This window comes from Puntigrus tetrazona, chromosome 2 (genome assembly GCF_018831695.1).
Source record: "Puntigrus tetrazona isolate hp1 chromosome 2, ASM1883169v1, whole genome shotgun sequence".
NCBI lineage: Eukaryota > Metazoa > Chordata > Actinopteri > Cypriniformes > Cyprinidae > Puntigrus > Puntigrus tetrazona.
In genome coordinates, this window is record NC_056700.1 from 25,244,005 (window position 1) to 25,266,099 (window position 22,095).

General features: G+C 36.9%; 1 pseudogene; it reads right to left on the minus strand.

The window, feature by feature from the left end:
* Window positions 1–22,095, minus strand: part of LOC122322995 — a 33,127-nt pseudogene that overhangs the window by 3,217 nt on the left and 7,815 nt on the right.

Genomic DNA, 22,095 nt, shown 5'->3' on the forward strand with positions numbered 1-22,095 from the left:
AACAATGTAAACCTTGGAGACTCACAGAGATGGTTTTCCTGAGGGTCTAAAGCTCTAATCAAGTTTCAAATCAAGGTTAAAAGGCTCTTTTAATGGCTTTCTCAACAACCCGGTTTTCCAAAGAACACTCTTTTAAGTGGACCTATTATTTTCAAGGTGATGACAGGTCATAGGTAATAAATAGGTTGTTCTTTTGTAAATTTTGATGTAAGTCATTAATTTCAGGAATGAAAAGAACATGCTTACTCCACGGGAATCAACAGCGGCATACATGATTTCCATCCAGCCTTTGAATGTTGCCTGAAAAACAAAGTATTTAAGAATGCTTGAATGTCCATCTAAAAGAGATTGTCAATTTATTCAAATACATGTTCTGCTTCAAGGTGAGCATATTTCTTTCCATGCCTGACCATAGTGAAACTTGGCTTTTTAGTCAGAGGTAATTACGCATTTAAGTTTCATACCTTCTGTAAAGACAAAGAGTTGTGACTCACCAAGAGTCAGCATGAACGCCATTAAGCTAGGCCATTTTTGGATGTCGTTGGCATGGTTACAGAAATTATAACCTGTGGTGATTGAGAGACTGTTCCTAGTGGTAAATGATAGGTTAAGGCCCAGCGAGGAGTTGCAGGCCCCTGAAAAACTCTGGTTGCTTGGCTACCTTAACAAATATGATGATTCTACAGCACAGTCACCAAAAGTCCTTCTTGGACCGAAATGTTAAAGACGAACAGAGCTCACAATTTTGGCTTCCTTTTTAATGGGTGTAAATTTGAATTGGAATGCATTCAGAAATGAGCTTTTACCTTTAAAAATGTCCTTAAATTTATCATTTAAAAAAAACCTTAAATATATCCACTACAAAGGTGGATAAGAATCTGCATAACAGATTTTCTTTAATTGTGCAAGACTATTTTTTGGTCTTGAGAAACATTATCTTGAATTTAGGGAAATTTCTATTCATGCAAGTAGCAATCTTTGCCCAATGCTCCTATTAATTTATGACCACAGAATGAAATGACAGGAAAAGTAATTTATTTAAATGAATTAAAGTTTAAAATTTAGTCACAGATGCATAAGTAAGTCCAACACAAGATTTGCAAAAAATAATAATAATTAAAAAGAAAATAATAAAAATAATCACATCATTAAACTGGACTAATTGTGCCTATTTATTCTCTGATGTCTAGATTACATTTTTTCCAACATTGACATATTCCTAGATCCTTAGTTGAGTAATAAAACTGTCAATACTAGTTCAGTATTTAAGTACACAATTAGCATGGCCACCAAAACAATTTGACATGGTTAAAATTAATGAAATATTAATTACTTAAAATGTTCTAAAAGTTCTAAAATAAATATTGACATATTAAAATATATTGTACAAATGATTCTCACTTTCTTATACTTATTATAAAAAATATTATTACCAAATATTGGATTAAATCTTTTTAGCAAATTTTTTCGGCAACTTTTTAGTTTTTTCTCAATTATTGAAGGTTACCAATTATCAATTGAATCCAATATGTGTTGATAATGTAGCATAATAAATTAGATTTACAAGTAATTATGGTCTTTTTTGACTGGGAACAAGGGTTAAATTGGAACTAGAGTTCTGCATCCTGTTGGGCCGCTCCGGAAAATTATTATAACTCTGAATGGCACAAACCCTCGAGACACTTACCACCTGCAGAAGTGAGAGGTATCCAAGGCCCACATTGTCGAAGTTGACTTTCACTTTGGTCCAGTAGAACTGGGTGTCATTCATAGCCTGGCAATCACTCTTGTTGTTGACCAGGGATACGCTTTGAATGTACCCTGTCCTGTTGACACATTTCCCGAATTTCCCAGCGAAAAGGTTGACGCCCATGATGCTAAATATGAGCCAGAAGATCAGGCACACCAGCAGTACGTTCATGATGGACGGGATGGCGCCGATCAGAGCATTAACCACCACCTGGACGACAGGAAATTAGGATATGATACCATACAGGAAATAGTCATAATGTAACTGCACGCAACCACAGCTCTAGATCACCAAAGCAAAAAATAATCAAATAAAACTTTCTATATTTCTCGCAGTTTTTCTGCCGATTAAGTGATAATATGTGGCTTCTTCACCTTATGGCTGTTAAAATAGCAAACAAATGCTACAAAATGCATCATATTTTGTGAAAGTGTGACGTGCTTGTGCAAAACAGACACTATTTACGCAATCAGCGGTCCAAACTTTTTAAGAAATGTATTGTGCAGAGCTGTAAAATCTCAGTAAATCTGACATGCTTTAATGAGTGTCGCATTTAGAGAGTTAAAGCGACAGAGAAGACAGGATCTTACCCTCATTCCTTCAAATCTAGAGAGGGCCCTCAGGGGCCTCAGAGCTCTGAGAGTCCTCAAAGATTTAATGGCCCCAAAGTCTGAGTAGCCCAGAGAGTTAGCAACCAAGCTAATCAAAGAAACCTGCAATTAGAAAAAAATGTGTGATTCTTTATAAAACAATCAGAATATTTTAATTAATATTAATAAAAAAAACCTATCTAAATGGCTTTTTTAACTGTATGTTAAATAGACTATAACATGCAACTTGATGCAATTTATCTATAAAAGGAAAATTACACAATTTTGCACTTTTGGAGCATTCTATAGGAACACATTTATTGGGACATAAATTAGATCAGTTTTACAAATTTTTAGTTTCAGGTTAAAATCACAATAGGTTTCCACTCTATTCTACAGTCAGAGTAGACAGACAGTGTAGAACAGAATGGTTTTCCGCTGTAATGGCAGGTTGTGGCCACAGGAACAGTAGGAATGTGTCTGATGGCCGATGAAGTGAAATGAAGACATAACATGGACAAGTATGCACATATGCACATCAATGTATATATCTACATACTCAACTATATATGCATGATCAATATGCATATATATAAAATAGAGTGAGGTTTTATAAAGAATTTGGGTTCTTTAATTTTGATCATATTTTATTTTTTTTTTTTTTTTTTTTTTTTAAATATGATTCTCATCAGTCCAAATTCATTATTGTTTAAGATTCAGTTTATAGATTCCATTTATGGATTATAAAATGTAGTCCCAAGAATTGTTAGTTCTTTATAAAAAACAATTTCTATAGTTTTCCTTGTCACTGCAATATATCTAAAGAAGATATTTCCGTGCAATTTGCCCTAAAACACAACTGCACTATATAAATAAGATATAAATAAGAGTAAAAAATTAAATAAAACAAAAAAAAAAAACATTAAAATACAGATTTAATCTTAAATGCTCATTAGATGTATTATACCAAGACGTCTCACTGTAATGCACCTTTAAAATGTCAAATCTTTATTGTATTAACAGTCCTAAATGTAACTAATCTTCTCCAGATAATTCTTTGATACAGTGAGTATATTCTGATATAAAAGCCAAGGTCCTGTGGGAATAACTATTAAACATATCAAGCTTGACACCGTGTTAAATTACAGGTCGAAATGAATTGCTGACAGAGAGACAGTGGCATTTATATCTCGGTGTGGATGAGAAGGCTGCAGTGTGGACTGCAGCTGAGATACAGACCTCTGACCTTTGAACTGTGAACTTACCCTAGCGTTAAAGGTGTGTGTGGAGATCTGTGTGGGTCAGATGAGCATCAGGTGAGACACACTTGTGTTTTTATTTGAGCTACTCCAGTACCAGGTGTTTCATTCAGTGTGTTCATGTGTTACTGTTTTATGTGTCTTTTGTGTAGTTTTCTCAGTGTCTGAAGGGTGCCATAACATTTGAATTCTGATATCATTCGGAATATAATCTGCCAATCAATAACGAAAAAAATTCAAAAACTGAAATGGTATTATTATGTCTTTAATGTCAGTTATGGATGGCTTAGACTACATTCAGGCTATATTAACTAAATAAAATACGTGTTACACCTAAACAGACTACAGTTTGACAAACGAGCTGTATTATTTATGGATGAACTGTTTAATCCAATTATTATTCAATCAATAGACCACACCTGTGTCCATTTTATAGTTTTAGCACGATTACGTGTTTTAGCAGGATTTGTGCTACGATCACTGTAACGAACAGCTTTCACTATCACAGATGATTTATGTTTGCAGTTTTCTAGGCAGAAATGTCGTTGATTTAAATCAGGTCAAATTATTTTACTAATAGCAAAATATAGGTCACTGTAAAAAAAAATATTTTTTTGAGTTAACATGCGTTTTTGAGTTATACAACAGTTATACTAGCTCATTCAGTTTAGTTGAGGGCCAAAAAACTTCAATATAAAAAAAGGTTGATCTACCAAAATGAGTTGAAATGGTAAAATCTTAAAATCATTTTTTTACATTGTATTATACTATATAATACACTAAATCGAATATAGTATAAAATATGGAACAGCACAAGGCAAAATTAAAGACCATGGCTCCATTTATTTAATGAAAAATATAGTAAAAATATTATTATTATTATTCAGCACAACTGATTTAAACTTTGATTATAATAAGAAATGTTTCTTGAGCAGCAAATCAGCATATTTCTGAAGGATCGTGTGACGCTGAAGACTAGAGTAATGATTCAGCTTTGTGTCACAGGAGTAAATTGCATTATAAAATTTTGACCTAATAAATGCAGCCTTGGCGAGCATAAGAGGCGTCTTTTAAAAACAAGGGGGAAAAAAAGTGTAATTAATCCAAACATATCACGTGCAACCGTTCAACCTTGATCCGGTATTCAGTTAGAGAAAATGATTCTACTCACATCCACAATCAGGAAGTCCAGCCAGCACCAGTAGTTAGTAAAGTACTTCTTAAAGCCATACGCAATCCACTTCAGAAACATCTCCAGCACGAAGATGTAGCTGAACACCTTATCAGCGTATTCCAACACCACCTTCACCACCTTCCTCTGTTCAATGTAAATGTCTTCAAATGCCTGACCCAAGAAGAATATCATACCACAGTGAGACCAGGACTAGCTACACATGAAATAACAATACAGACCAACTGAATGCATGAATTACATTAATCTTTGACTTCAAAACAGTTTTGAATAGTTAAAGGTCTCTTTTCAACATGGTTCCTCACCAGAGCTCCACTGCTGAGGAGGATCATGAAGATGATGAAGGTCTCAAACCAGCTGTGCTCCACTATCTGATAGCACGTCTTCCTCAACCTCCACCACGCTTGACCCAGACCAGAGGTCGTGTTGATATTACAACACTTACAGCGCTGCATACAGACTGGAGAGATACGGAGAGACGAGTTTGACCAGCGCCTCACAAAAAGCATGATACGGTACGTCAAAGTGGACAAATATCATGAGTTATTAGTTTACACTCAGGGAAACACTCTTCTGGATCCATGCCATCGTCTGCCATCTCAGAATATTCCTCCTCATCTTCTCCAGGCTTCCTCAAGTCCACAGTACTTCCTTCAGAGAGGCTGATGACTTCCTGTTGTACAAGACAGCAAAGCTTGCATTGAGTTTCAAATCAAAATGAGAAATGCAGAAAAAATAGCGATATTGTGAAAAATTTAATATAACAGCTTTGTAATTTATACTTGTGACGCAGAGCTAAATATTCAGTAGCCATTACTGAAAGCATGTTTTATGTCTGTGTGCTTATACTCCCACATATGTATACACACATTCTTATATTCCATCATATTCCCACTACAACTAATGGTTAATTCAATGCATATGCTATCATTTATGTTCTTGGCTTTATATAAACTAGTGCTGAATCTGTTAAGTCAGTATTTTGGGTGTTAACCACACAATATTGGTATATATTGGCACATACTAAGCCAGGAAATCAGCATTGATTGAAAAATCCTCTGAGTTTGGCATGGAAAATGCAGATAGCTAATAGAACGCGTGCATCCCAAGATACATATGGTGCAATGCTAGCATATGCATCTAATCCACGAGCACACAAGTCAAGGTCTGTGACCTCCAGTATAATCTGAGATGGCGAGAGAGAGAGAGAGCTGTTCTAAATCTGCCTGAATGCATACTCATTCTTGTTTCTTTTTCTACATAGACAGTGGGCCTTCTTAATACAATTTTGATGAGATTTTCCCTGCATGTAATGGCAACATATTTAAAATGATTTACAGAGATTACTGGTCCAAAGGTGCCAGCACAATCCAATAGCGCTGTTTATGTAATCCCACATTACGAGGCGAGCAGTGTGTGTGTGTGTATGTGAAGCTGGGTTACGCTTAATTTTGTATCCCTAAGATGTCAAAATAATTTTGGTAGAAGTTTGCAAGCAGACAAATTCATTAGGTTCAAACTGGGATGGTTTTATACTGCACTGAAAACGTTTGCATGTATGATGCACACTTGTTGGCTGCTTTCACTCTGACCTATTTTTTAAGCAAAAATACAAACATACATTGTCAAAAATGGCACTAAAAATTGAATTAAAAACTTGACTTATAGAAGGCATGTACAAGTTACCACCTTTATGATTAAAAGGGACTTGCTCTGTAGTCTGTTCAGTCTTCATCTAATAATTAATGTAATGCTACCACTTAGGTCCTTAGCCTTGCATATGCTAGCATTTTATCAGTAAATTCAATCATTTGAGTAATATTAAAACAATGTTGCTGCATTTTTCTGCTGATCAGCCAGAAGAAATCACCCCAGTAAATCCATAGTAACACGTAAAAAACTGCTGTATTTTAGGATATATTGCTGTTTTCCAATCAAATGGTACAGATCTTTAAATTCTTATAGTTCTTGCACAACAAGTCAGAAATTTTAGTGTGCGTTTTTTATCAAACTGCATGCTATGGATGCAGAAAAACATATACCTAACGAAAGTCGACCGACACAACATGACGTGGTATTTATTTTTTAACATAAAAACTTCAGACTCGGTGTGCACTGGCCTTTACTCCCAAATGCTGTCTTAACTTAATGGTGTCATTAAGACTTTGCTCGCATGTCTCTCTAAATCCACAATAACTTTTTGCAGTAACATTTGTACATTGTCACCAGATCATTGATTCCACATCATCTTGACAGGCCATATTAGAATTGAAAGAGATTTGAGGGAAACAGCTTATGGAAAGATTTTCGGTAAATAACAATCTGAATCTCATCTTTTTCCTCACACTGAGCTGTCATTTGGAGCTGTTTTCGCATTGGACCTATTTTATTGTAATTTTATAGTTTATCGTCCCACCATTTTTCTACCCATATTCCCTGCACTCCCCATTTCTCTTATATAACAAATATGGCGTCTAGTGGGTTCACCTTGTCTGCTTTGCAGCTTATCAGCTTATGAATCTGTACATCCCCCCCACGTCTACGGCCGCTGGCTCGCTCCCTCACACGTGTCATATCATATCATCTCTCCGACCTCTGACCCCGCTCGCTCGTTTGAGCTCTCGGTCACTCACAATAGAGATAAACCAATGAACTATTATATGCTGTAAATGAAGGATTTAGGGTCATATATCTAATTGCTGCTGATGTTAAAGCCAGACATTTAAATTAAAAAGTGGAAAAGCTAGTCAGATTGCATTATATCAATATGATATATTTTATGTCAACCATTGTTAAATTCAAATTTGTGAAATGCTATTTTTTTTCCATCAATCAAATTAAATGATTAATTAAATGATTCAAATTATTAACTTTCCAGTAATAGTTATCTTTATACTTTTTAAAAAAACATCATTTAAAGTACTATATTATAATGAAAACATGTGTACTGTATTTATTTTAACACGACAGAAGTAGCAGCCAATCAGAATAAATTACCCAACTGATTCAAAACAATAACTCATGATGCAAATGCATTACAAATAATTGGCTCATATCAGTCATATGCTCATGAATTAGACTACACAATCATTTTTGTTAATATAAAATTTTATGTACACGTTAATCCTAATAAAAGTGTATAAATCTGCCAGTTGAACATAACAAAAACAACAACGGATGAGAAAGTAAATTGACCAACCTGTTTGAATCAATTCAGGAATTTGATTCATTTGTGAGTGCTTTGACTAATGCATTAAAAAGAATTGGCTCACATGAGACTACACAGAACCAAAAGCAAAATAAATCACCTCTCATAACCAAACAATGTAACTTCTGTATCTGAATTTCATTTTAATTTATTACATGTACAATTCTTTGATACTTTTGAGAAAGCAAGAATTGTTGGACCTGGCTATATGCTAAAACTTTTGTCAAATATTAAAAACAACGCGTCAGTGTATTGACAAGTGCATTAAAGTGAAAATTAGCTCATGCTTTACTCACTCTTACGGTATCCCAGGTGTATATGACTTTCTTCTTTCAAAAAAAATCCAGTCGAAGTTACCTTAAGATATTTTTCTTACAAAGATGCACCAATTCTGGAGATAAAACTTTCTTTGGATTTGTCTGAAAAAAGAAAGTCACATACACATGGATGAACTATTTGGGATTGGGTATACTAGTTTGAGTGAACTATCCCTTTAAAAGGAGCCCATATGAGTCATTTATCCATGAACCGGACTAAAAAACCTCAAGGACCTAACGGACTAAATTCCCAACGCAAAACTAATAAATCACCTCTCATAACCTCTCACCGGTTTTTGATCTTCATCCTCTGATGACTCTGTCTCCTCCTCCTCCTCTTCCTCAGGGAACTCCACATCTGACTCTCCTGGCGCAATGGGCACACAGATGGTGAGGTTGGGATTGGTCATGTAACTGTCCTCTCCTTCTGGAGTAATGTATTTCTCTTCGTGGTGCTCTAAACTTCCCACTCCGCCGTTGCACTCGGTGTGGTTCTCTTTCAGTGAGACCTGCACCTCTTTGGTCTTCTGCCTGTGCCGTGTCAGGTTCCCGTTGAAGAGATCTTTGATGGCATCCAGCAGCCAAGTGAAACCGAAGTGGATTCGACTGATGGCTATCTGAAGGTTGTTCATTTCTCCGTCATCATCTGGTGCTGACAGGTTATCAGAGCTAAAGGAGCTCAACAGCAGGGCCAGAAACAGATTCAACACCTAGAGAGAAACCAAGAATGCAGATCTGTAAGCAAATGATATGATTTGGATACATTACATTTGGGAGTGTTTTGATAAACAGTGGTACATATATAGAATTTATATGCGCATTTACTAAATCTTTATATCCAAACTAGGATATTGTAAGCAAAGCAAAATGCAAGCAAAAATCTAAAAACCTTCAGCAAAAGTCTTCGTTTCTGGGAACGCAGGCACATTTCTAAGATAAGTCCTTGTTCCATTGCAGGAATATCAACCACTTAAAAAAATGTCCCATGTTCATCATAACAGGTTTTTTTGTGGTCTGTTATAAGAGCAACTTTGTGGGTTGTCATGGAAACCTGATTAGTTGAACTCTGACCTTTAATCACACTAGACAGCAAAGATAATCCCAAACTGACTTGCGTCAAGAAAGAAGGAGATGGACTGTCAAACCCTCTTTGGGCCCACATAAGTCAAGTGATAACAGATTTCTGTTTGATAGAAGTCCACATATATCATATTTTCCAGATAAATTAACAATAAGCTTACAGGTTTTAGACAGAGCTGTCAAAATATTAAGTCTCTTTTAGCATTATAGTTACAGTAATTATGTAAAAACTAACATACTGTAATAAAATATAGATATTTTTTATACTAATCGATAGCTTATCTGTTTGACATAAAATGAGATCCTAAAATTTACACAATAAAAAAAAATACATCCATTTTAAAGTTGTTGAGGTCATCGAATTTGCATCTGATTGTGTAGTAAGACAGACTAATCGCATACTTTAAATAGGAAAACTAACCAATACAAAAGCGATTCGAAGTCGGATTGTGACTTTATGAACGTGCAATCGGAGTCAAGGCAGTGTTCCTTAGGGACAGTGACCGAAGTAATATCAAAGATGACGATGTCCAGAAAACTGAACCTTTCATCACTGTCTGACACGACAAAAGATCTGAATCGCCCCCGTAGCACCACGGGAGCAGCTCCGGTGAAAAGCTGACTGGATATTTTACTCCAAGTTACCGAAAACACACAAGAAAACACGTTTGACATGCGTTTGTGTGGCAGTGGCAGAGCTGCTCCCTTTTGAAGCGTATGATGTGACAGACCGTCCGGTTCTGTTTACACAGCGCGTGCGTCTTCATAAACCACGTTCACACAGCAGCAGAACACGGTTATCGGTCCTGTATGTGGGATTGACCGACCGTATTTTCTTTACAGGTTTGAGTCTCGTAACGTCTTGTTTAGAATTCTGTCTGTATGAACGTGCAACGGGAGCCAAGCCCTTATTCCTTACCAGTAACCATAGCAACAGTGTGCGAAGTAATAACAAAGATGGCGACGTCTTATCACTTTCTGTCCATTTTAGCCGCGAGTTCTTTCTTCAAATCTTCATTAACCGACGGGTGGCTTTTAAATTTGGGTGGAGAGCGGTGCATTTGAGCACAAAACTGACGAGATAAAACTTTTAGATGACACAACTTATTTTTCCTTTACTGTAAGTTACCCAAAACGCACATGAAAACACGCAACACTCGGTAGACGCGCGTAGAGGCTCGACTAGTGCCACGTTCACACCGTAGCAGAATACGGTTGTCAAACCTGGATTTGAGTCCTTAATACGATTACGTTCACACACAGTTCGGTTATTTACAGGTGTGACAACCACATTCTCTAAACCGAATTCACACTTGTACATTTTCAGGACTCACAACAGCATCAATGACATGACGGTGAGTAAATAAATGTTATGGATGCACCCTTTGTACAAAGCCAAGTTTAGATTTAAGGTTGCACTTTTGTATATTTATCTTTGATAAATTGTGGTTTGTAAACAAGCACCCCAAAAAGGCTGTAAACGCAATACAGCATAGTATAAAAGAACTTATTTTGTATTTAGTATTTCAGAAACAACTAAATCCGAGTCTATGCTGTCTGCAATGTCTGCCCCTCTATCCGGCTTTAAAAAGCCAGAAAGTTCAATTACCCGTCACAAACCGCTGTTTCTTCTGTGTTTTACAACATTTATAGAGTACACAAGTTGCCGGTTATGAGTCGGAAAAGCCAGAAGGGGATAATAGTGTATACTTAAGTGTACTTAAGCACAAACCTGTGGACCTATTCCACGAATGTGTCTCTAAGCAACACACAACAGGGGACTTCTGGGTAAAAAATAAATGTTAAAGCTAAAATTTGCTGACTTATTTTCTTGGAAAGGATCATTTCATTTGAACGAAAAATTCACTTACTCGTTTTCCTCTGTATCAGCCTAAATATGGCATCTATCCCGAATGTTCGTTTATTTAATATCTACAATTTGCCAAATACATTTGGAAATCTATATATACAACATGATGGTAAATGTCAACCAAGATGCACCAATTTTGAGCAAAGAATTTCCATTTGTGCATGTTGTCAAACTATTTTAAAAGTAGATTGAATATAATTGCACTTGTCCCTTTATAGGACAAAATTGCTAACATGACATCACGTCTACTTTTAGGACAGTCGCCATGTCAAAACAGAAAAACTGGAAAGCTTAGTGGCATCTCATTTTCCGGGAAAAGACCTTCAGTTACTCTTCTTAGAGGTATTTTCTGGTCACAACTGGATCATAGAAGAACATCTGTGAGAATTAAGTAATATTTCTCTAATTCCATCTTGTGTATCCTCACACTCTGAGATTATTCTTAGGGTATGATGATTTTTCTTCAAAATACAAGACTGATAAATCAGGCATCTCGAAAACCATTTGGCAACTGAGAGATGCACAAGGAATTCAATCTAAAAATAATTATGCTAATTTAATATTTTAAGATGCAAATACAGTATTTAACAAAATATGGGTTAATAAACAATTACCTGGCCACTGTTGCAAATTCTAAATTATTTCTGGTATAAATGTTTTGTGTTTATAAGTAAATTAATGAGTGAACATGAAATATCGATATAAGATTTAATTATTTTATTATGTGAAAATAAATCATACTTACCACCAGGTTTCCTATGACCATAACCAGCATGAAGACCAGAATGCAAAGCGGCTGTCCGGCCACCTCCATACAGTCCCACATGGTCTCGATCCACTCCCCGCACAAGACCCTGAACACGATGAGGAACGAGTGGAAGAAGTCCTTCATGTGCCAGCGAGGAAGGGTGCAGTCGTAGCTGATCTTACACACGCAGTCCTGATAGTTCTTTCCAAACAGCTGCATGCCCACCACAGCGAAGATGAAGACGATGATGGCCAGGACCAGCGTCAGGTTCCCCAAGGCACCCACAGAGTTACCGATGATCTTTATCAGCGTGTTGAGGGTGGGCCATGACTTGGCCAATTTGAAAACTCTCAACTGAGAACAAAATCAGTGGCGATATTTTATCAACATGAAACCAAAATTCATCCTTTTTACTTTCTTAAAGGAATAGTTCACCCAAAAATGAAATCGGCCATCTATTTAGAAACTCGTTTCCAACACTGAACACAAAAATAAAATAGGTTATTATGAATTTTCAGTCTCACAATTCTGACTTTCTATTTTCAAAATTGTGAAATATAAACTTGCAATTCTGAGAAATCTCACAATTGCGAGATATAAAGTCAGAATTGCATGATATAAACTCACAGTTCTGAAAAAAAGTCAAAATTGTGATTTTATATCACGTAGCTATGAGTTATAGTCATAATTCTGAGATCATAAGTCTGACTTTATAACTTGTGCAAGTTTATATCATGCAATTCTGACTTCATAACACGCAATTGCAAGTTAAAATGTCACAATTCTGAGGAAAAAAGAATTGTGAATTTGTATAATGCAATTCTGAGAAAAAAAAGTCAGAATTCTGAGATAAACGTTTGCACTGACTTTTTTTTTTTGTATTATTTGGTGGCGGAAAAAAGCAGTGGGCCTCCATACATCTAAGATGTAAATATGTTTTGGGGGGTGGTTTTTGGAACATATCTAGAGAAATGTGGCATTATGTCACTTACATCAAAGTGGATGGGTGCCGTCAGAATGATAGTCCAAACATCATAGTAATCTTAAAAACATCCCAGTAATCCACATCTTGTGATGTGAAAAACTGCATGTTTGTAAGAAACAAATTTGTCATTAAGGTGTTGTAATTTCAATCCGACACTTCTTGGATTAATCCAGTGAAAAAAATCCATCCTTTTTTCTCTCTTACATCAAAATCCACAAAATGAATTGTTAAGAATTGTTAGGGTCTGTTTTCACTTGTAAACGCTTTCTGATCTGTGCAAATTTCTTTCTGGATACATTTAGGCAAACTTTTCACTGGAGCAAGCTTTATTATGGATAGACGTTCTGTGAATTATTGTGATGTTTTTAGGAACTGTTTGGACTCGCAGTCGGACGGCACCCATTCACCTCAAGTAACATGCTAAAATCTGTTCTGATAATAAAGTAAACAGGCGTACATTTTGGATGGCCTGGGGCAAGGACATTTTTGATCAGTCATGTAATTTAACACCAAAGATATTCTTTGTTTTCAGCTGATGCCACTGTCTTTCATGTCAATTCACCTAACTGGTGTTTTATTTTAGCTAAATCGTGGCCTATATTCAGTTTGCAATGTGACTGATGTTGAACTAAAAGAAAGTGTAGTCCACTTTTTGAGATGTCAACTCCAACGTATTTAATCTCACTAATGGATAAAGGATTACTGCTTGGCCAAATATGCACATGTGGGTGAAGCCATGAAAAAAGTCATTTTTAACGTACACACACAGTACTGCTTAACAACAGTATTTATCACAATATAAAAGGATGTTAAAAGCTCTGTGCAGCTTTAATCTGATAATGAATAGCAAGACTCTCGAGTTCAAAGGGGTCAGGCAAGTTCGGATGGACTGTGCGCGCTGCGCTTGTCACGCCATAAACTACGTTTTACATCACATAAATACTGATGTGTTGACATTTAAAACTTTGATGGAGCGTCTATACAATTGCTTCCTACATGCTACAGATACAAACATCAATGTCAGCTTAAGAGGCAAGTTTCAAGATTATTGAGTGTGAATGTATGTCCTCTTGAGGAATAATGCAATACTGAATTGTTTAAATCTATTCTCTAAACATTTTTTAAGCAGTCCTCTCTGAATAATACTAAACTATTTGCTGCCAAAATTAACCATTATGAAGATTGTGATTTTTGTGTATTGTAGACATGTAGTTTTACAATCCTTGTCATGTGATTTGGAAATATGTGAGTGCGTTTTAACAAAAACGGCCTTCATTTCTTCATTGCTTCAATTAACCGATTCATTGACTCACTCAAATACATCCACTTTTACTTATGGCATTTCTCATATATTGCGCTTGTGGCAATCCTCAGTGTCCAATCTAGTGAACTTACTGTGTCTCTGTCAGAGTCTAAACTTACCAGTCTGAACGAACGAAGGACGGACAGACCCTCCACGTTGGAAAGGCCCAACTCCATAAGACTCAAACAAACAATAATTCCATCAAAGATGTTCCAGCCTTGCTGAAAGTAGTAGTATGGATCCAGAGCGAAGATCTTCAGCACCATCTCTGCCGTGAAGATTCCAGTGAAAACCTGGTAAACAAAAAATAAATATGTTACGTTCGTGTTACAGGAGCAAAGAAGCATTTTTTGAGAGCACCACTGTTTGTCCTCACCAGGTTTCCAACACTCAGCATGCTGTTGAATTCATCGGTCATGGGATAGTGCTCCAGCGCCATGAACAATGTGTTAAGAACAATGCAAATGGTGATAGCAAGGTCCAGGAAAGGGTCCATCACCATGACTTTAAGCCCTTCTTTTACTCTCAGCCAGGCAGGAGAACAGGTCCAAATCAGATACTTCTTTGCAAATTCATACCAGCATGGAGGACATTTCTGATGGGCCTCTTCAAGTTCTAAGACGAAAAATGAAAGAATAAACCTGAACATTAGCTGATGTTTGATACTTCGGCCTCCTGATTCACTGACAAAGCTTTAGACCTAGACTAAAATGTAAATCTGATCTGAAAGAAGCTCGCATTGACTGAATCTGAAAGGATACACACCTGTAATGCTTTTTACGTTGATAAAAATGACTTAAAATGTCCTAATTGAATTATGGTCTAATCATAGCTTAGGCTAATCCCTGTCTGCGAAACAAGGCCCGGGTGTTTTAGGTGAAATTATTTTAATCTTTTATAAGCTAGTATTATCTTTTAGTTATTTCTTCTTGATAGCCGTGAGATATTTGTCTTATGTGAAAAAGTTTTAGAAAAGAGCTCAACCTGAGCTCAGATTTGTCAAGGTTCAAAAGTCTGTAATGAAAAAATTTCTCGTCAAATTATTCAGATATTCAGTATTTTATAGTTCTGTACTCTTACAGCATGTCAATAATTGTCTAATTTGTGTTTTTTTATTTTTCTTAAACCATTTTAGTCCATCACACCGTCTATGACGTCACTGAAGAAGCTAACAGAGCTCAGTCCTCTCTTCCTGCGAGGGGGCGGGACTTCCTCCTGCACGTCGACAGTCAGCTTGGCAGCTGGAGTGGTCTGTTCATTCTGACACGCTGGCTCCTGTCAATCAAAGTAAACATCAAAACATCAAATCTTTTCCAAAACCTAGTGAACACCTACGTAGGTAACTTTCTTCTAAAGCTGCATTCAAACTGAAGTGAAACCTCGTAAGTGACAGATTTGAAACGTTTCCTCAAAAGCTGCTACTAATGGCATGATGCTTTAACAAGCAGTAGCCATCGTCAACGCTTTTCTATATAGATTTGCCTGCATGCTCTCCTTTATAACCACATTTGTGTTCTTTGGAGAACAAATATACAGGATTCCAGGAACATAACGGTGAATAAATGACATGAATTCTTTTTTTCATGGAAAACAGGTGTAATGAGATATGGCCATACCATGTCCTCCCTGACCTTCTCCATGCTGAAGGCTGGAACAGAGGTGGGGGTGTGCGGGCCGATGCTGGTGATGCCGTTCTGATCCAGAGAAATGTTTAGTCTGCCGTTCAGAGTGAGGGTGGGCATGAACACCTGCGACGAGTGGCTCCTGATGCTGCCCGTACGACGTTTGATCCACGGCGTCGCCATGGAACCTGCTCGGCTCCGCCCACCATCGTGGATGCTGTGTTCGTCATCTGCAAAGTCAGCCTCTGAACTGTTGCGCGGCCGGAAGGTAAAGATACTGAGCTGGCTTCCGCGACGGGTGCTCAGAGGATGGGAGGAGAGAGTGGCTAGGAGAGGGTGAGCTGGCTGGAGGACAGGAGTTTGAAAGAGAGATTAGAAGGTAGGTGATGAAACGACGAGACACTTAACAAGAGAGTAGGGTTATTGTCATTAACTAAAACTAAACTCATAAAAGACTATTAGAAATAAAATCTAAAAAGGGCAAACATTAATTTCAGTTAGCTGGCAAGGCAAAATTTGATCATTTTCATTAAGTTTAAGTTCAACTAATCGATAAAAAATACTATATAGATTTATAAAATGAATAAATACTATATAAAAATGTATTTAAAAAGACAAAAACAGCAAAATTGCTAAAAAATTAAAGCAAGACAGCAACGTGATAACATCATATAATTAAAAGACACCTGACGAGAAACTTTTATAAACAAAAGTACGTCAATTGTATAATATTTTTTTTATGTGATTAATTTTTTTTTATGTTGTAATTAGCATTTATTCTTCTCTTTAAAAAAGGAGACTTTTCTAAAAAGGACTAAGTATACCTTAAAGCCAAATATAAATAAAACGGTTATAAAATAGTACTCACTTTTTCATCAAATGGGTCAAATTTTGGCAAAAAGTTTTCCTCCATATCCTCTGAAAGCGTTCGGTGGGATCTTGTTCTACTTCGGCATTTTATCGAGTCTTTCCGTGAGAAGGGCGACGGCGGTAAATCCGCAGCCAGGGCCATCTCAGCCTCCTTTCTGCGCTGTTTTGCTAAAGCCTAATTCCAACAAGAATTGAGCTGAATTTATTCTAGTAATATACATATTTCTTGCAGTGTAAAGCAACACATTTTAGGAAGGTGCTGGGAAAAGAGCATGATTTCAGTATCGTTCTGTTCAAAAACAAAATGAAATTGCATCTGCAATCCATTTTGCTTGATTTTATCCACTAGGAATTGATAGCCGTAAAAAAAGGAAAGGTAAAATATATATAGTACTACAAGAAATTGAGTTCCAGGTAATGAACCTTGTTTATTTCAGACTGCTAATTACCCTTTGTTCCTTGCGTAGATGTTCCATCGCCAGCTGAAACTCTCTTTCTTTTGCCCAGGCCTCTGCGATGGTCGCTTGGTTTTGCTCCTCATATGCCATGGCCACGACAGCCAGGATCAAGTTCACCAGGTAGAACGAACCCAGAAATATCACCAGCACAAAGAAAATCATGTAGGTCTTCCCTGCTGACCGTAAGGTCTGTCATAGAGAGCAAGAAGAGACATTTGTAATAATGTTTCAATAACAGATTATTAATCCTTTCGAGTCGTGGCTGGTACCTGATGGTAGAGGTTTTCCCAGTAGTCTTGTGTCATGAGTCTGAAGAGAGCCAGGAAGGCCCAGCCAAAGGTGTCAAAGCTTGTGTAGCCATAGTTTGGGTTGCGACCAGTTTTTAAACAGTCAAACCCATCAGGGCACTTCCTGTTTGTGGAGGAAACATGAAGATACTTAATAGGAGGAATGGCAGTGTGATTCAGTAAAAAATATGACATAAAAACATGGGAGATTTAAATATCGTGCTGCTAAAAATGGATACCGATTGTTAGCTCCTTTAATATTTTTGACTTTAACCAAAAACATACAAAAACTCAAAACAAAATGCTGCATCATGATGGATATCTTTACTGATATGGACTGGGTAATGTGTTAGGAACAAAAAGATGCCACATTGTTTTATGAAAATGATCAACCTAAAGAGGGATGTATTCAAAAACACCACGTGAATCAAAATGATGCAGCAGGCTAGTCCATGTTGCTGAAATTTCATCGAAACATTTCATAATGGTACTCAGCGGTTTATATGGCCCCCGTGTGCCTGTATGCATTTCCTCCCAGATCTGGACCAGTGCATCACTGAGCCATTTCATCCCGATACCTAATGGCAGTCAGGGTCATTGTCTAACCAGCAGAGGTTCCTCCATGGATATGCCTCCCCAGACCGTCACTGACCAAACACCAAACTGGTCATGCTGAACGATGTTACAGGCAGTATAACATTCTCCACGGCTTCTCCAGACCTTTTTACTTTTGTCACCTGTGCTCAGGCTGAACCAGTTCTGGGGTTTAATAGCAAAATGCCGGGTCAGAGACATTCACTTCAGTGGCCTGCTGGAGGTCATTTTGTAGGGCTCTGGCATTGCTCATGTGTAAAGGACCTTCTACGGCCCTGTCCAGCTCTTCTAGAATCTCCAGGAATCTCCTTCATGCTCTTGAGACTGTGCAAGGAGACGCAGCAAGCCTTCTGGCAATGGTGCATATTGATGCTCTATCTTGAAGGATTTTAACTGCCTGTGCAGCCTCTGTAGGGTTCAGGTATCGCCTCATGCTGCCATAGCCAAATGCAAAACTAATGAAAACCAGTCAAAAAAGATGAGAAGAAAAAAATGTAATTGGCCTCCACCTGTAAAACCATTCTTGCAATGGGAGTCTCATTGGTGCCCATCCATTGCGTCTGTTGTTCATTTCATTAACACCAAAGCAGCTGAAACCGATTAACAACCCTCTATTGCTACCTAACTGACCAGATCAATATCCCAGGAGTTGAACTAACTTGATGCTACGCTCTGATTAAAAAGTGTTTTTGAGCAGTGTATTTATAGCATATTCAAATATAGAGAAAACCATCTCAGTTCCAGTAAGACAGCTCACGTAGTCACATGCATTGAGGCCCAAAATGAAGATTATAAGTAAACAGATGGGTATCGAGTTGCAGTTAATTTTTTTCCTCCCGTCCTCGGTCCATCCTATCTTTCTCTCGGTTACTATGGTGACATTAAGTTTGAGTGACAGGCCAAGCAGAGGACAGAAGCATGTCAATCTGACAGAGGGATCATTTAGTAATGGAACTGCCAACAGCTGGACAGCCGAGCTGCAAAACGAGGCCATCTGTAAATCTCTCGCCCAAAGGCAGAAAGAGAGAGAGGCCGTGCAACCATGATCTCCCTGACAATGTGTTCAAACACACAGGTTTATATAATACAGTCCGGTACAATACCATGCTTGGAAATGTAGCAATAAAACATAGGCAGGAGGAGAAATCTAGAACATTATTTTAAACAGTATGTATGTATAATTTTCTCATATTAAAGTTGATGCTCAAATGATGCATATTTAAGAGCTTCATTAGGTCTCGTGAGCTATATGTCGTCATATAGCCATAGAGCTGTATAGCTTTATTTGAGCAATATACTTTTACTGTAAGAAACTGAGATCTCTGGACACATTTTTTAAGATATTTTCTGAAACTTGTTTTAGTGGAGATTTAGCAATGAATGTTTTTTTGTTCTCTTTCCTGTATAGGTCTGCTCTAGTTCAGCATCAGTTAACAGGTTAAATCCGTGCATTAGTCAGGATTGAGGTTGCCATGAGGATGGAGGTACTCAGGTCTCTATAGTAACCGTGTCCTGGAGGTGACTGAAACAGTAGTAATAAGAGTGTCACTCACGATCTGCCCACTCACATGTAAGTGCTGACCTTTCATATCAACTGCTGAAGAACTGAACAAGTATGCAAGCATTTGACAGCAGGCTTTTGACACATTTCTGTTAAACATAAACTGTGGCACAGACACAAATGGGCTATTATTATGTAGTTTATAAATGAGCAGGCTTGTGATTTTCACCAGGTACACTATAAAGCAACCAATAAATCTCACAGGCATGAATTGAAAAAAAAGCTGCGCCATATAAACGCACACTTTTGGATTTCTACCAAATGGCAGAGGCTATTTACACTAGCTCCGCCCACCTTTTCCTTTTTTCAGATTTTAAAAACATTTATTTTAATAAACATAAAGTATATATTTGTAAAGTGTAAATGAAGTATTTACCGGGTAGGGTTACAAATAGATAGTAGGGTTTTATTGGACCAATATAAAGTGGCATCTATTTGATCATTTTAATAAACATGACAATTTATACTCTATGGGCATTATTCATGAAAGCTGTGTAAATTCTGAGTAATTTGTGCATGCTCATTCACAATTAGCATAATCCCTGAATCCTTGTCCACAGCATTGTGCATTTAAAAAAATGAATTAATTCACTATAAAATATTTCAGACCTCCCAACTCAAAATTTTCTAGTGGCATCAAAATTTTTCCTTCGGCCCAATTGAATTTCTGCTCTCTTTTTTTTTTAATTGTGGCAACAGTTGTAGAAATTCAGTTTGGTCAATGGAAAAATTTTGATGTAATGATTTTTGAGTTGAGGTCTGAATTTTTTTTACAGTGTAATATGTTTTCTGCTAAAGTTATTAAAGTCTGGATAACTCTAAATGAACATTGTGTTATAATAACTTGAAAAAAGTTTATTAATAAGTTAGAAAGAACCATGACAGAACATTCTAAGAACGTTCCTTGTTAGCTGGGAAAATGTTGCAACTTTTCTTCTACCAAGTAATGCAATTTTTACCCATTTGACTTATTTTCCAAATGCAATAAATAGGGTCAATTTGACTATGTTTTTGATTAGTCCCCGATTTCTAAATAAGTGGTTTTATAACAGAAAAGCCAAATGAATTTAAGCCAAAATTAAGCCACACAAATAAGCTGTCTTTGCACAATATTACTTTAATTCCATTCCAAGAGTAATTAATTGGTCTGATTTCAGTGCATATATAGGGAGCGTTCCGTCTATATCTCATTACATATCATTCTCTGTTTCTCATACAGAAAGAGAGAGAGAAAAGAGCAGTGCAAATCCCCAATGTTCTGTTGTCGTAAAACAGCCATTAACAAACCTACAAAAGGGCTTAGAGAGGATCAGATGTGAATGTAGAGGGGAAATCCTCTCTGGGATGTGTGCCGTGAGCCGAGGAGAGCACTGATGGGAACCGAAAGTGTTAAACTCAGATCACGGACGGACTTACTGGTTGAGGTTGATAGAAGTTATAAAGGCTCGTATGATGAGGTTTGTAGCTTCAAGGCGAGAGAAACTGTGAATAATCTCAGGCATTTACAAAACCCTATTTTTAGTAAAGAAAGCTTGCATTTCACGCGTCACGTCTAAAAGTTATTCAGTACTTTGCAGTCACGAAATTAGTTGAATGCGAAGAAATGAAATAAAATTCTTCTCCCAGTTGCTCTGTATTTGGTTTATTTTTGTTTCTGTTCCTCATAATCAGTAAAACCCTAACAGTGCAATATTTCACGTTAACACAGATGGGTATTTAGCACAATAAAATCCTTGAACTAGCCCTGGCACCACAAACATCATCCCGTGGCTCGGTCTGAACAGTGTTGCTGGGATTTGCAGGATTATGTCTCTGTGCACTGCGGAGAAGGAGACGGTTAGTGAGACCCACAATGACTTTCACTCTTAATTCAGCGGATTATTGGCGTGAGATTGTTTATGCACAAACAAAAACCACTCAGAGTTCATGGACCGAATACATTACAGTGCTTCTTTTTAAGTGCGATTCTTTTAATGCAGTGATTTTATTTTTTTTTTTAGATAAATAAAACACTTGCTTATTCATAAAACCTTTTCAGCAATTGAAATAATTTAAGAGAATTATTAATTAGGTGTTAAATATGCACATGCTGTAGTCAAAGCATGGGCTAAAATCAAAGCAGAAAGTTTTAAATTCAATAAAGTGTTGCCGTTAAACGTTGCATGCGCTTCTAAATAAATGAATGTCTTCCTCTGTTGTTTGTTTCTTTCCTGAGCAAAATTTCTTTACTAAAATATATTTACTTGAGATGCAAAATGAAGTCTTTTCGGAGAAATCAGTCAAAAAAATCTGTCTCTACGTATAACTCAGGTCCTTCCTTCAATGCAAGTCTGTATATTTTCACCAGTTTTTTATCCACCAGGGAGAAATCATAGGGAGTCCGATTACGTAGAGTAATGGC